Source organism: Cebus imitator, unplaced genomic scaffold (genome assembly GCF_001604975.1).
Source record: "Cebus imitator isolate Cc_AM_T3 unplaced genomic scaffold, Cebus_imitator-1.0 Scaffold85, whole genome shotgun sequence".
NCBI lineage: Eukaryota > Metazoa > Chordata > Mammalia > Primates > Cebidae > Cebus > Cebus imitator.
The window spans coordinates 4,577,222-4,594,322 of NW_016107400.1; the positions used below are offsets into that span (position 1 = coordinate 4,577,222).

A 17,101-nucleotide genomic window follows, 5' to 3' on the forward strand; every position below is an offset into this window, starting at 1 on the left:
TTTTTTGAGACAGAGTCTCACTGTGTTGCCCAGGCTAGAGTACAGTGGTTGCCCAGTCTCAGGTGATCCTCCCACCTCAGCCTTCCAGGTAGCTGGGACTACAGGCACGTGCCACCACACCCAGCTAAATTTTCTTGTATTTTTTTGTAGAGATGGGGTTTTGTCATGATGCCCAGGCTGGTCTTGAACTCCTGGCCTCAGGTGATCTGCCCTCCTTCACCTCCCAAAGTGCTGGGATTACAGGTGTGAGCCACAGTGCCTGGCCTAATCTTCTTAAATAAGGCCTAAGAGCTGCTGTTCTTTGAGTTATATTCCCCTTTGATCATACAGGAGCCCTGTCAATGTGACAGTAAGGTACTCGAGGAGGGGAAGAATTCTATAATCCTGTGAGGAGATCTCAGCCTTTGAGTGAGCCTGTGCCCTGGGCTGTGACCTTCACAAGTGCTTCTTGGTCCCCTGCCTCACTTAGGTGAGACAGGAAAGCTAGAGAGGGCTAGAGTTGGGTATTCCGTTCAGCTCTGGTGAAACAGTTTTTTTTCAGGCAGGCCTTGTTAAGAACAGTATGCTCTAGGCTTATTTCAAAATGACTTCTTTCCCCTTTCCCCTGCTAGAAGCAGGAGGGGAATTTTTTTTTTTCAATCTTCACTGTGAGAACCTCGTAGAGCTCCTAGAGATAAAACACAAAAATATGCCCTCCCTCTCCTTGCTCAAGCCTTGGCCCCTCTGGGGTTTTTAACTCAGATTTAATCACACTGAGCCTCAGAAATTCCTGTTACAGGTTAGGCTTTCCTACCTTCCTTCAGGTTTCTGCCCCTGTAACTTGTGACTTTCTGTGTCTGTTTCTGTCTCCAATTTTGCAGGCAGTGGTTTGCGCTGTGCCCTCAGTTCTCTGATGAATTTAAGAAAGTTGTTTATACTCGTTTTGTTCAGCATTTTTCTTGTTCTGTGGATGAAGATGACAACCTGTAACCTCCTTACATGCCTGACTGGAAATCAGAAGTTACATACTTTGTTAAATGTATTCCTAGGTTTCTTGTTTTGGGTGTTTTTTTGTTTGTTTGTTGTTTTTTGTTTTAATTTTGGTGGTGGTTGTTACATTTTGTGGCTTTTGCTTGCTGTTATGTTATAAATACATTACCTTCTAGTTTTTGGATTGCTCCTTGCTAGTGTACAGGAATACAACTAATTTCATATGTTGATCTTGTATCCTGCAGCCTTTCTAAACTCACTAGTTCTAATAATGTTTTAAAGGATTTGCTTTTGTACTTAATTGCTTTAGCTAGAACCTCCAGCATATTGTCAAATAGAAGTTGGAAAAGTAGAAATCTTTGTCTTTTAATTTTTATTTATTTATTTATTTATTTATTTATTTATTTATTGAGACAGGGCCTTGTTCTGTTTCCCAGGCTAGAGTGCAGTGACCTGGTCATGGCTCACCTCAGCCTTTCAAGTATCTGGGAACTATAGGTGCACACTGCCACACCTGGCTATTTTGTATTTTTGTAGAGACAGGGTCTCCCCATGTTGCACAGGCTAGTCACAAACTCCTGGGCTCGAGAGATCCTCCTGCCTCAGCCTCCCAAAGTGCTGGGATTACAAGCATGAGCCACTGGGCCTGGCCTAAAATTTTTATTTGTTTTTTGGTTTTTAGCGTTTTTTTAGTGGCAGAGTTTTGCTGTGTCACCCAGGCTGGAGTACAGTGGTTCAATCATAGCTAATTGTAGCCTGTAACTTTTGTGTTCAAGTGATGCTTCTGTCTCAGCCCCGTGAGTAGCTCGGACTACACTACCATGCCCAGCTACGTTTTAAATGTTTTGTAGAGACAGCATCTCACTGTGTTGCCTAGGCTGATCTCCAACTCCTGGCATCAAGATACTTCCCCACCCCCACTTGGCCTCCCAAAGCACTGGAATTACAGGTGTGAGCCACTGTACCCAGCCACAAAATTAGTATTTAAGAAACTGCCAAACTGTTTTCTGAAGGGCCTTTTATACTATGTTAAGAATTTGGACTCCATTGTAAGGGCAGTAGGAGGCCATTTTAATATGAATCCTGAATTTAATATTTTGAATTTGAGGAGGTTGTCAAACCAGAGAATGTGCCTAATGGGCGGGTGAATGTATGAATTGGAAACTCATAAATTAGACTGGGATTGGAGACACAGAATGAAAAGTCATCAGCATATGATTGATTTTAGAAGCTATTGCAGGAATATTTTCCAGCGAGAGTAAGAAGAGGAAGGAGAAACTAGAGAACCCAGGACAGAACCCTGAAGGTCACCAGCATTTTAAGAATGCTGAGAAAAAGCTAGACTCAAGAGGAAAACCAGCTGGGCATGTCGGCTCGTGCCTATAGTCCCAGCTACTCGAAAGGCTGAGGTGGGAGGATTGCTTGAGCCCAGGAATTCAAGGTTGCAATGAACTATTGATCACACCACTGCACTCCAGCCTGGGTGACAGAATGAGACCTGGTCTCTAAAAAGGAAAACCAAACAAAAATTTGATATTATAGAAGCCACAGGAAAACGTGTTTTCAATAAGAAAGAAGTGGTTTGCTGTTTTGGCCAAAAAGGAATTAAGGTATAAGATCAGTTTCTCCAACTATGCTCTCACGACACAGAAAACTTCTGTGACCAAGTGTGTGTTTTCCCCACACTCACCTAGCAGTTCTCCAGCAGGTATCAGCTGGGTGTCCTGTAATTCAACTCAGTTTTGACCCTATCTACCTGCAAATAGCATCAGATCCCATAGATTGAGGGATGAAACCTACAGCTGCCCCCTACTCCTAAGCCAGTTGCAAGCGCCAGGTTGTTTTACCTGTGCTTCTGATCAATTGATTAGAAATCAGCTTTCCTGTGACCTCTTCCTCAGGTTTAACTAATTTGCTAGGACAGCTCACAGAGCTCAGAGAAACACTTACTTACCTTTACTGGTTTATTATAAAGGATACTGCAAGAATACAGATGAAGAGCTGAACAGGGCAAGGCATGTGGGAAGAAGTGCAGAACTTCTGTGCCTTCTTCTGGCATACCACCCTCCAGGAAGCTCTTTGAGCCCAATTCTTTTGGGATTTTGTGGAAACTTCATTACATAGGCATGATTGATTAAATCCTTGGCCATTGGCATGCAGTTCAACCTTTAGCCCCTCTCCCTTACCTGGAGGTTGGCTGAAAGTCCCAGCCTTCTAATCATGCCTTGGTCTTTCCCACAACTATCCTCCATCCTGAAGCTACGTAGGGGCTGCCAGCCACCAGCTGTCTCCTTAGCTACAAAAGAAACTCTCATCACTCTAGAGATCCCAAGGATCTCAGGAGCTGTGTTGGGAAATCTGATGAAAACCTAATATTTATTTTCACAGTATAACAAGATCAAATTGAAAAGTACATTGGTCGTAAGGTGATTGTTAATAACCTTGGTGAGAGACGCTTCAGTGAAGTAGTAAAGTAGGAGGCCCATTCACAACGGGTTGAGAAATAGCTAGTAGGGAGAGTAAGAGAACAGTGAAGATGGAAATTTGCCTATGCAAGGGAGAGTGAGGTTAGTCAACATCCATATGAGAAGGAGCCAGTAGAGAGGGAGGGATTGATAATGCACCAGAATTGATAGATCAAGGACCCTGATAGTACCAGAGTGGTAGGGCATACCAGAGGGATAGATTTTAGGGGACAAGAAACACTTTTTTGTGTGACAAGAGAAAATGAAGTGAGGACCAATGAAGATGAACTTAGTTTACAGATGTGGTAGAAAGCTGAGGGAGTCTACTTCCGATGGCTTATATTTTCTCTGTGAGATAACAGGAAGGGTCACTTGCTAGGAGTGAAATGGGAGTGATAATGCTGGTAGAAAGTTTTGAAAAGAGTTTTTTTAAAAAGGTTGAAATCACTACTGTAGAGAATAAGAGAGAGCTGGCTAAAGAAAAAAAAAAAAGTTTCTGGGTTGTAATGAGGGCCTAGTTGGGCCCATAAAGCATAAATGTTTTAATGATGTCAGTCTTACAGTTATGAACTTTTTTCCAGCAGAGTTCAGTGGTCTGGGTGGAGATGTGGAAAAGGAGACCATTGTGTTCATCCAAAGCTGGGATTTGTCCCACGTAACCTGGGAGAATGAACTATGAATGAATGAATGAACTATGCATAGTGCTCTTAATAGACATTGAAGTCAGGTATCCGGTCTAATCTTGACTCCTTAGTGACATAGGTAGACTACTTAACCTTCTCTAAGCTTCAGTTTCCTAACAATAATCATACTGAATCATCAGTTTTCTAATTATCATAATCATCTATTCTTAGTGATGGGAATTAAATGAGGCAAGTAAACTCTTTAACACATAGTTTGATACATGATAAATGGCAGTAAGTAGCAGTTTTTAACATTATTTGTGACCTAGCTCTGTCCCTCATAAGCTAAGTGACCTTAGGCAAGTTTCTTTCCTTTTCATCTATAAAAAGGAAATTATAATACTTGTTAGAAATTTTCAGCTGGGTATCTTTTGAGGAAAAAATGCCAGGCACTATGCCTGACACAGCCTTTAACCACTCAGTAATGTTAGTTGAAGCAGAATCTGTAAGGAATTTTTTAGAAAATTAGTTTGGAAAGTTAGGTTTGGAATTTTGGCCTTTGTCTTATCATTAGTAGGGTACCTGTAAAAGTTCATGAGTAGAACTTCACTGGGCATGGTGGCTCATTCATGTATGTAATCACAGTATTTTGGGAGGCCAAGGTAGGAGGGTTGCTTGAGGTCAGGAGTTCAAAACCAGCCCGGTGAACATAATGAGTCCTTGTCTCTTACCAAAAAAAAAAAAGTTCATGAGCCAGTAGATAACCTTAAAATGGTGTTTTGGAAATATGAATTTGTAAGTAGTATGGTAGGATCTATGTCTCAGCTGGATATCACCTCTTTAGAGAGGCCTTCTGTAACCATCCTGAATCTAAGATAGCAGCACTCCCTCCTCCTCTCTGATGCCTTACCCTATATCATTTTTCTTATGGCATTTATGACTCTGCAATCACCTTTTGTATTAATTTGTTCACTTTTTTACTGGCTCTCTTCACTAGAATACATGCTTCATGAGAAAAGGAATATTGTCCGTCTTACTACTGCTATATCTCAGCACCCAGAACAGTGCCTAGCACATAGAAGGCATTGGATCTGTTTATTGAATGAATGAAATATAATAGGGACTGGAAAGAGAGAGACTAGTTAAATTATTAGAATAATTTCAACATTAGAACACAAAAGATCTGGATAAAAATGATGACAACAATGGAAACAGAAGGAACAAATAAGAAAAATTGAAAACCAAATACCTCATGTTCTCACCTATAAGTGGAAGCTAAATGATGAGAACACATAGACATATAGAGGGGAACAGAACACACTAGGGCCATAACTAATAGGTATTGGACTTAATACCTGGATGATGAAATCTGTACAACAAATCCCCTACCACAAGTTTACCTATGTAACAAACCTGCACATGTACCCCTGAACTTAAAAGTATTTTAAAAATTACAAAGAAGGATGATTTTTGGCATATTAGAGGGCATAATAAGCAGGCAATAAGAATGTTTTCCAAGATTTCCAAACTGGGTGATTGATGCAGTGGCAGTATTGTCATTGAAAGTATCTGCCTTCAGTTCCTTTAATCACTTTTTATGACAAAGATTTAGAACAAACAGTGCCTGGCATACACTGATAGGCAGTATATACCTGAAGAATGAATGAAACAAAATGGGGTAAGTCAGAAGGTTACATGTAAGATGCATTGTATGTTTAAAGCAACAATAGAACATCTAAGTAGATGAAGAGGAAGACTTAAATTCTAGAAAGAATAAAGGGCCTTGGGATTTACAACATTCGACAGAAAAGGTGCAGCCCTAGAGATTGACAAACAGTAGGATTATTACAAGTAAGTAAAGACACGCCTGTAATCCCAGCTACTCGGGAGGCTGGAGCAGGAGAATGGCTTGACCCGTGGAGGCGGAGGTTGCAGTGAGTCAAGATTGCACCACTGCACTCGAACCTGAGCAGGAGAGCGAGACTCCATGTCCAAAAAAAAAAAGTAAGTAAAGACATTTAGTTCTAGGAAGGGTGGAGATAGCTACAAATATTACATGCTTCAGAAAACTGAAGAAAATGAGGATTAGGGAAGATGTTTGGATTTAGAGATTTAGAGGACATGATCTGGGAAAGAACAATTTAAATACAGTAATGAAGTGAAAGTCATATTACAAAGGGTGTGAAGAACGAGTGGACAGTGAGATAAATTTCACCCACAGAGCCAATGAGAGAGGCACTGTGGCAATCTGAGGTGGAATCATTTAAGGGAAGCTTAGTTTACCTTTTTTTTTTTTTTTTTTTTTTAAATACAGAAGCATGGTTTGGAGTTGGAGAAAGAGCAAGAAGATCTGTAGCCTAAGACAATTGTCAGTTTTTAATGTGCACAAGAATAACATGAGGATTTTGTTTAAAATGCAGATTGCTAGCACCACTTAGAATCCGATTCAGCAGGTCTGCAGAGCAGGACATTTTTGTAACAAATAATAATGATCACCACCTCCCCCCACAACCTGCACCCAGGAGATTCTGACATAGTTAAGTATTTAGACCATACTTTGACTAACACTGGTTCAGGTAATAATGGAAGTAAAAATCAATGGCTGAGAAGGGAATTAGATTTTTAAAAACAAAGGTATAGAGTTAAGCTTCAGGAAAGAGAGGAAGTTCATCTTCTTTATTTTTTAATTTTGGAAACAGGGCCTCACTTTGTTGCCCAGGCTGGGGTGCACTTGCTCAGTCATGGCTCACTGCAGCCTTGAACTGGGCTCAAGCAGTCCTCCCCCCTCAGCTTCCTGAGTAGCTGGGACTACAGGCACAGACCACCCTGCCTGCCTAATTCTTCTATTTTTAGTTTTGTAGAGACAAGCTCTCACTATGTTTGTTGCCCAGCTAGGTCTTGAACTCTGGGCCTCGAGCAATCATTCCACCTTGACCTCCCAAAGTGCTAGGATTACAGGTGTGAGCCACTGTGCCTGGCCAGTTCATCTTCTTTAAAACAAACAGAAAAAGGAGATTCTGTAAGAGAAATTTTGAGATGTTAGGAACTGAGTTTCCAGGAGATTTTCAGGTGGAGGAGGGCAAGTAAGGTTTGCTTCATTTGTATGACCTTGATTTTTTGAGTGGGAATAAAGGTTATCTACTTTGGGCAGATTAGAGAGAACTCTTAAGAGTGTGAAGAGGTTTGGAACAGCTGCTGTGGGGGCTGCAACAGTCAACAAAGGATGAACATAATCATCACTGAGCAGCATTAGGGTTCTGCTAAGTAGGTGGCATGAGTTTTTGGTGAGCCCAGTCGGCAGTTACTTGACACTTTTCTAGGCAAGGAATAGTCCTAAAAACATGTATCTTCTGATAATTCATCCTGGCTCCATCATCTGGAGTTTACGTAAACCTTTTTTGATGCTTTCAGCCTATGCCACTTCCTAGAATAATGAACTTCATATATTTGCTGTGTAAAATCTAAAAGTTACCTTTCAACTCAAAAGATACTTCCTTTGATTTGCTAGAACATATTTACATTTGTTCTTTCCATACTGTTTAAATTTTTATCGATTTTGATTACAAGGCATGTAATGCTTGCCATTCATTTCACGAACTATTTTTTCTAAGTTCAGCCCTGTTGAAGGTATATAGGTTCACATGGGCACCAGAAGTTACCACCCAGTGCTCTATTACCACCAAGTGAATTCAGTATGCTGGATTAGGGCAAAGGAAACCAAGCTGGTGAGCTTTCTCCAGGTTTGCATAAATGGGAGTCAGTTCAGATGAAGAGGGGGCGGACTACTTGGGCACTGTGCTGTTATTCTACTCTTAATATATTCATCAACTCTGAGATAGATAATAGAATCTCCCAATTTACAGTGGGGAAACTGAGGCTCAGATGCCTGAAGTGCCTCAGGTCATAGGGGAAAGAAGCTGGAGACCTGAAAGTCAGACTCACAACTGTCTTATTCCACACCCAGTATAGGTGTATATATATAATATATATATACATATATATATATATATGTAGTTCTGTATATCAGCAGTTGAATATATATATATATATATATATATATATATATATATTCCACACCCAGTATGGGTATATATACCTTTTTATATCATGCTTCACTTGGTGAGATACTGTCCAGCTACTTTTATTTTTATGCATGAATTAATGCTAGGACTATGGACTAAGCAATTTATAATTGAGAGCAACTTCTTGCCCTGTAAAGATCAATAATTAAAGACATGCAGCATTGGGAATTTAACATATGGAAAATTTTTCATCTATTTCTGTGATCTTTTAACTATCTTAGGCCATTGGGTTGCTAGCATGACACATAGAAACTGTATATTCTGGCCAGGCATGGTGGCCCACGCCTGTAATCCAAGCACTTTGGAGGCCAAGGCAGGCGGATCACCTGAGATTGGGAGTTCAAGATCAGCCTGACCAATATGGTGAAACCTCGTCTTCAAAGAAGAAGAAGAAAAAAAGAAACTGTATATTCTTCATGAGGACACATAAGCATTATGAATAGCAGGAATTTAAAAATTTTCTGCTTTGTTTTCATTAAATTCTGATGGTACCTAGTATTTTAGTCTTAGACACAGCAGTATATTTTCATTTCTGACATAATTATCATTTGACATACATAGGGATTATTTTTCCTTAAATATCTTACAATGCTCACATGGATGCTTATCTGTCATCCAGCTATTCACACACTCTTGCCTCATCTTCCTATATTTGATCAATGAATATTTACTGAGCATCTCTTTTATTCCAGCCATTTTGTTAGGCATCCCAAAGAAAGCCTACTGTGTTCTGAAAAATTTGAATTACTTAATTAAATTAAACAGGACTGACATAGTATACTTTTCCATCTAGAGAAATGAAAAATTATGTCTTGATTCAAGACAAAATAGTTTATCCCTTCCAGCCATAGAGAAAGCTGAGTTGTTACTTTTAGGTCTTAGGTACAGAATCTGATAAAGTCTACGTAGTTCTGTATATCAGCAGTTGAATTTATAATCATAGAGACTTGTCTTAAATATCAGTTTAGGCAGGTTTGAGAAATTCTGAAGTGTCAATTATGTTGGATTAGTTCATTTTCATGCTGCTGATAAAGACATACCCAAGACTGAATAATTTTTTTTTTTTTTTTCCGAGCTAGCTGAAAAAAAAAAAAAGCCAACTGAATTGTTTTGCAGCTGAAGGCATGGGCAAGGGGGGTCCCCAGGCAGTAAACTCCCCGCGGATGGGCTGAGGGCTAGGGCTGAGCGTCGGGTGGGTTTCCCGTTCCCTGTGCTCCCTTGCACGGCAACCTCCCTCCCGGGCTCTGGGGCAGCCTCAGGAGGGGCAGGCTGGGAGGGGCTGTTGCAGCTGTTCACTTGGGCTGGACGTCAGAGGACTCGGACACCAGCCTCCCATCGCGGGTCTCAATCTTCTTCACAACCACGGCCTTGGTGGAGCTGGTGCGGCTGAAGGTGGAGCCTGCGCCAGAGCCAAAGCTGGAGCCCAGGCTGTAGCTGAGGCCGGGGCTTGTGAGGTCCCCATAGACAGAGCTCAGACCACCTGCATGGCCGCTGGTGGTCTTCGTGCGGATACTCATGTTCTGCCTCCCAGACTCCAGCCGGCTCTCCTTGCCCTCCAGTAGCTTGTGGTAGGTGGCGATCTCGATGTCCAGGGCCAGTTTGACGTTCATCATCTCCTGGTAGTCACGCAGCTGCCGTGCCATGTCCTGCCTGGCCTTCTGCAGGGCGTCCTCCAGCTGCTGCTGCTTGGCACGAGCATCCTTGAGTGCCTACTCCCCGCGATGCTCAGCATCTATAATGGCGGCCTCCAGGGAAGCCCTCCGGCCTTTGTGGCCCTCCATCTCGGCCTGGAGCAGGCTGATGTTCCGGTTCATCTCGGAGATCTCAGTCTTACGCCGCAGGTCATCCCCGTGCTTCCCAGCCAGCTTCTGCAGCTCCTCATACTTGATCTGGTATACGCTCCCTGCCTCAGCCCGGCTGCGATTGGCGATCTCCTCGTATTGCGCGTTGACCTCAGCGATGATGCTATCCATGTCCAGGGAGCGGCTGTTGTCCATGGACAGCACCACAGAGGTGTCGAGATCTGGGACTGCAGCTCCCAGATCTTCTCTTCATACAGCTGCCTGAGGAAGTTGATCTCCTCAGTCAGTCCTTTCAGGTGAGACTCCAGCTCTACCTTGTTCATGTAAGCTTCATCCACATCCTTCTTGATGAGGACAAATTCATTCTCCATCTCTGTACGCTTATTGATCTCTTCCTCATACTTGGTCTTGAAGTCCTCCACCAGCCCCTGCATGTTGCCAAGCTCTGCCTCCAGCTTCAGCTTCTCCTGGCCCAGAGTCTCCAGCTGCCACCTCAGGTTGTTGATGTAGCTCTCAAACATGTTGTCCATGTTGCTCCTAGCTGTTTGCTGCAGCTGCAGGAGGCTCCACTTGGTCTCCAGCATCTTGTTCTGTTGCTCCAGGAACCGCACCTTGTCGATGAAGGAAGCAAATTTGTTGTTGAGGGTCTTGATCTGCTCCTTCTCCTGGGTACGCACGGCCTGGATGTTGGGGTCCACGTCCAGCTTAATGGGGTTCAGCAGGCTCTGGTTGATGGTGACGGCGGTGATGCCTCCCATGCCTATGCCGCTGGCCCCAGCATAGCCTGCACGCAGGCCACCGCGGAACCCAGTGCTGCTCACTCGGGAGAAGCTCGAGGAGCTCGAGCGGGCACTGGGCCCACTCGTGAAGGAGCGGCTGCCGAAGGCCCCAGGGCCAGAGGTGGACACCCTGTAGGACTTCTGGGTCACCCTGATGGACATGGTGGAGGCAGGAGTGCAGGCAGTCAGGCTGAACCAGGGAGAGATTCCAGAAGGAGCGGAAAAGCTGCTGCTTAAGACTGGATAACTTATGAAGAAAAAGAGGTTTAATGGACTCACAGTTCCATGTGGCTGGGAAAGCCTCACAATCATGGCAGAAGGCAAAAGGCAGGTCTTATATGGCGCAGGCAAGAGAGAATGAGACAGCCAGGCAAAAGGGGAAACCCCTTATAAAACCACCAGATCTCATGAGACTTACTACCATGAGAACAGTATGGGGGGGGAACCCCTGCCCCCATGATTCAATTATCTCCCACCAGGTTCATCCCACAACATGTGGGAATTATGGGAGCTACAATTCAAGATGGATGAGGACAGAGCCAAAGCATACCATATGTAAAAGTAGTATAGATAATAGCCATGTGGAGTACTACCCACTGAAGGAATACATGTTTACCTGTTCCCCCAAGTTAGGTACCCAGAAGTGTTTTGTTTGCATTGTTCGTACAACCTCTCAACATTAATAATAACTAATTTATTAAGTACTTCTGTGTGCCAGGGATTGTTCCTAAGCTTCCTACAAGAATAAATTAATCTTCCCAAGAACCCTGTGAAGTAGGTACAATTGAGCATCCCAAATCCAAAATGCTCCAGAATCTAAAACTTTTTGAGCGCTGACATGATGCTCAAAGGGAATGCTCACTGAAGCATTTTGGATTTTAGATTTTTGGATCTGGATTGCTCAACCATAAGTGTAATTAATGCAGATATTCTAAAATATGAAAAATCCTGATATCTGAAACATTTCTGGTCCCGATCATTTTGGATAAGGGATACTCAACCTGTACTGCTTACTATCTCCATTTCACAGATGAAGAAAATAAGGTAGGGAAAAGATAAGTAACTTGCCCAAGGTTGCAGAGCTAGTAAGTGGCAGAGCCCCAGGCAGACTTGCTGTAGAGCGTACTGTCTCCTAACCACTATTCTGTGCTGCCTTTCATGGGTCCTCATGTTAAGAATAACTTTTCAGTTTAGCAAATTATTCTGCATTATATGATAAGCTTACATATGATAGCAATAATAGGCTGGATGCAGTGGCTCACACATGTAATCCCAACACTTTTGGAGGTCAAGGTGGGCAGATCGCTTGAGCTCATGTGTTCAAGGCCAGCCTGGGCAACATAGCAAAACCCCATCTCTATAAAAAATACACAAGAGTTAGCCAGGCAAGGTGGTGCATGCCTGTAGTCCCAGCTACTCAGGAGGCCGATGTGGGGGGATCGCTTGAGCTCAGGAGGTGGAGGTTGCAGTGAGCCAAGATCATGCCACTGTACTCCAGCCTGGGCAATAAAGCCAGACTTTNAAAAAAAAAAAAAAAAAAAAAAAGAAAGATGTTACTCTACATCTGTGTGCCTCAAGTTCTTTATCTGTACATCTGTAAAGTGGAGAAATAATAGTACCTCCATCATAGAGTTGTGGACAGATGAAATGAGCTGCTGTATACAAAAGACTTAGGATGGTATCTGGGATACGTTAACGCTGTAGAAGGGTTAACTGATGCTGCTGCCGCTATTATTATTATTACAGACGGCTCTCCCAAAAGGTGCACCGGTTTTTCTTCCAACCCTTTCAATAATGTGTAAAAGTATATTCATTTCTCCATATCTTTTCCAGTGCTGAATAGTATAAATCTTTTTAGCTTTTGACAATTTGGCCCCAAAATGATATTTTGTTTTAATTTGCATTTCTTAAGTTGAACATCTTTTCATGTTATTGGCCCCATAATCTTTTGTATACTTGAGGTTTTTAATCTTTTTCTTATTAATGTTTGATACCTATTAATATATTCTACATATTAAATTGTTACATGGTTGTAAGTATTTTCTCCCAGTCTCACGTTGTTTTTCAAATTTATTTTTCAGTATTATTTATGGTTTCTTTTGACAAAGATGTTTAAAATTTTGTGGGTCAGTTTTTTTCTTTATGGGCTCAGGGTTTTCTTTCTTACATTGAAAGGACTTTCTTACTCTGCGTTTATAGTTCCCTTTTTTATGTTTAGCTTTGTAAAGCATCTCGAATTTATTTTTGTCCATAACTTGAAATAAGTATCTAGCTTTATGTTTTCCTAACTATAACCATTTGCCCCAGTGTTCTTCATTAACCTTTTTCTCCCCTGATATTTCTTGATGCTATTGCTACTATATTCTAAATTCTTATATACACTGGGTGGGAGGATATTAACATTTTAATGGTTCTAATATATGTTGCCAAATTGCGCGGAGGAATTACATATAGAAATTCATGTTTTTACTGGAGAGTGTTTTGCCGAACTCCCCAATCTGTTTTTCTTGTTTTTGTTTGTAGTTTTTGCCAAATTAATAGTCAAAATATAGAACTGTTTTCTTGGTTTGCTTTAAAAAAACCAACAGTGTCCCATACTATAGCCCAGGCTGTGCCATGGCATGATCATAACTCACTATAACCTTGATCTCCTGGGCTCAGGTGCTCCTCTCACCTCAGCCTTTCAAGTAAGTGGGATTACAGGTATGTGCCCCCATGCCTGGCTAATTAAAAATCCTTTTATCGAGACAGGGTCTTGCTATGTTGCCCAGGGTGGGGGTTTTTATTTCTTTGGTTACTAGAAGACTGAACTTTTTAAAATGTATATACTTTTGATGTTCTGTATGCCATCCTATATGAATTGCTTGTTCATATTTTTCTCCATTTTTCAATTTTTTTGTTAGGTTTCATGTTGATTTGAAAGGTATCATATATAAAGATTACCCCTTTATGTGTATTACACAGAGCTTATAGTTTACGTTTAAATTATGGTATTTTTCTTTATAGTCTGACTTTGTATGTATACCTAGCAAGGTTTTCTCTATTCCTAAGACGACGAAGTCAACTAGAATGTTTTCCTAGAATGATTTTAATTTTTATATTACTTTATCTGCCATCTTATTTTGGTGCATGGTATCAAGTAGGAATCTTAATTCTTTTATAAGTGTTAAGTCAGTTACCTAAAACAGTTTATTGAATAATCCCTTCCTTCTGATTTGTAATACCATCTTATATATACTAGCCCTATTGGGGTGTTCAATTCCCTATTGTTGACTAATGTATCTATTCCTGCGGTATTACCACACACTCTTCATTATCGTGGCTGTTGCATCCATGTTGTGGTTGCAGAGCTCACCTTGGAAAGTAAGCACTCTGTGGAAGTATCATTTAAAAACTGACTTTAATTTTGGAAATTAAAAGCAAAACCCTTCTTAAGCTAGAGCAAGTGGAGTTAATTGAATTGGATCCTGCCTGGGTTCCTCTGTCAACATTCTGCCTTGTGGTCTTTAAATAGCACACTTTATTAGTTCCATTGGACTTAAGGTAATGGCTGCTCTTAAGCTATTCTAAAGCTAGAGATAGAACTGTAAAAAAGAATTAACAGCACTACTTTAAAATGTTAAACTAAAAAAAAAAAAAAAATAGTTCCAGTGTTTTAGAGACAACTTCCAGGTAAATACGATTGGTTAGGTCTGATCATTTCTATGAATAAAAGGAAGTATTGAAAGTAGTCCCGTTTCTAGAGCAGGGATTCTCAACCAGGGACAGTATTGGCCACCTTGTCTCCCAGGGACATTTGGCAATGTCTTAAGACATGTTGATCATCATAACTATTAGAGAGAGAGAGTGCTACTGACTTATTGGGTAGAGGCCAGGATGCTGCTACACATCCTGAAGTGCCCAAGACAACCCCAACAACAAATAATTATTTGGTCCGAAATGTTAGTAGTGGGCCAGGCATGGTAGCTTGTGTCTTTAATCCCAGCTACTTGGGAGGCTGAGGCAGAAGGATCACTTGAGGCCAGGAATTAGAAACCATCATAGGGTAATCCCATTGCTTTTAAAAAAAAAAAAAAATTTTTTTTAAGTAGATGGATGTGGTGGTACACACTTGGGTCAGGCTTGTCCAAGTCTTAGCTGCTTGGGAGGATGAGGTAGGAGGACCACTTGAGCCCAGGAGTTTGAGGCTACGATGAGCTATGATCCAGCCTGGGTGACAGTGAGACTCTGTCTCTAAAAAAAAAAAAAAAAAAAAAAAAAAAAAGAAAAAAAAAAAAAATTTTAAAAAAAAAAAAAAAAAAAAAAAGAAAGAAAAGAAAAGAAAAAGCAATAATATAACCAACTGAAAGGAAAGATTGAGTTCTTCCCTATAGTTTTTTATACACAATCAAGATTCTAACACGTATAGTGTAAAGTTTGGATGTTTTAGAAAAATGTGGCATTTTCTGATGTGACTTTATAGGAGTAGGAAAGACACAGAAAGACAATGTTGGGGCTAGATCGCCATGGTCTTTACAAATAAAATGTGTTATCAGTGTTGGCTCTTGGCCTTGATGGATAGTAAAATATTTGGGAACTGAGAAAAATGATTAGATATTGGGTCCTGAAAATAAAAATTTGCTTTTTGCATATCTTAAAACGATTTCCTATGCCAAAAGGGTGGCAGTCAGTTTAAAAGGCTTTAATTACTGTTTTAAAATAATAATTGTATAGTATATTTTATTTATCCAGTAGCCACATGTGGATTTTTGGATTTTGGGATGCTCAACTGTAAGTATAATTAATCCAAATATTCTATGGATCATTTACGGATCCATAAAATATTCTAAAATATTTATGGGTAATTTATGGAAAAAAATTGCAAGTCTTTTTGAATGAATTCAGGTGTCAGTGGTAACTCATTTTGATTTCTTTAATTCTCTTTGGGCACCTTATCAAGAAAAATTTGAGTTCAGAGATATTTAAATGGCCATGTCATCACCATGAAAAGCAGGCAACCGAGGGATGGGGATTTGAGTGCAAGTAGAGCTAAAGGAACACTTCGACCTCTATCGATGGCTTTATTGCTCTATTTAAAGGCTAGAGCTATTGTTCTGGCCAACATAGTTTTTTTTTGTGTTTTTTAAACTTTAGTAATAATAGTCACTTCTCATGTGGGTTATGTTCTATAAGGTCACTGCAAATACTGAATTAGTGAATACTGGATCATTGTCCCTAGGGGAAATAAACAGGGTTAGGTTCCTGCAGGTCTCTGGTCACATTTCATCAGCTGATCAATACATAACCTCGATATATGTTTGTCTTTGTTTTAGGACATATTATTTAATACATATTGATTCCGTTACATTAATATTATATGTTAATAATACTGTACAATAATGTCTGTCAACAGTATTGTGCCACAGGCACTATAACTCATGCCTGAATGAAGTTTCCCTAACATACATATTTTCTCTGAAAGGGACATTACATCCTTCTTGCACTTAGGAACACCAAACGGCCCTTCAGCGCTATAACTGGGGCCATTTTAAACAGTGAAATCATCAGTAAAAAGTAAAAATGTGAAAGACATGGCACTGAAGAGACCACCAAAAAGACATGCACTTACTGCCCATCGCCATGCTCAGCTGCATCTGGGAACATGGCTGTCATGTGACTCAAACTTTTTGCCACTCTACATATCATCATGTCCTCAGATGACCACAAAAGTGCCAGAACTATTGATTTGGAGCTTGCAAATAAATTTTAGTGAGTAGGCATATTTGCAAGTATGGAATCCCTGAATAATGAGGATTGACTGTAAGTTAATGCATTCTAAATTTTAAAATGAAAAGTTAAAATATCGGACTCACTCATCCCTACCTTTCTCACTGCTTCCCTGTATCATTCCTTTCCAGAACTACTATCAGTTTCCTATATATTTATAAATATGTAGACTTACAGAAATACATATATATATTTAATAAATGGATCTCATGATCTATACTATTCTGTGGTTTGCTTTTTTTCTCATGTGTTAGAGATCTTTCCACTTCAATATGCACAGAATTATTTCCGTTTAGTATTCTGTGCTGTTTATGCACCATAATTTATTTAACCATTCCTTATTGATAGGTATTTAGGTTTTTCACTGTTAAAAGCAATAGTGCAGGGAACATCTTTGTACCTGTTTCTTTTTCCCTATGCAGGTTTTTCTCTGGATTGCATATGTAAAAATGAAATTGCTAAGCAGAAAGGTATATGCACTTGAAGGTTTTTTAGAATGGCAGTTGTGTCAGGTCCTCTGGGAAGATGATACCGAGACAGAGTTAGGACTGCAAATAGTTCGTTAAGTACCCGTGAAAGATAGGCAGTCAGAAGCTGAAGGAAGGGAAAGTGCTC

The 17,101-nt window shown here is 40.6% G+C and overlaps 1 protein-coding gene and 1 pseudogene across 1 annotated transcript in view; one reads left to right on the forward strand and one right to left on the reverse strand.

Annotated features, from left to right (window-relative positions):
* MOSMO (modulator of smoothened) overlaps nucleotides 1–17,101 on the forward strand; it is an 81,002-nt gene that overhangs the window by 26,921 nt on the left and 36,980 nt on the right. The gene's annotated exons all lie outside the window — the stretch shown is intronic.
* On the reverse strand, nucleotides 7,425–11,038 carry LOC108308499 (annotated as a pseudogene).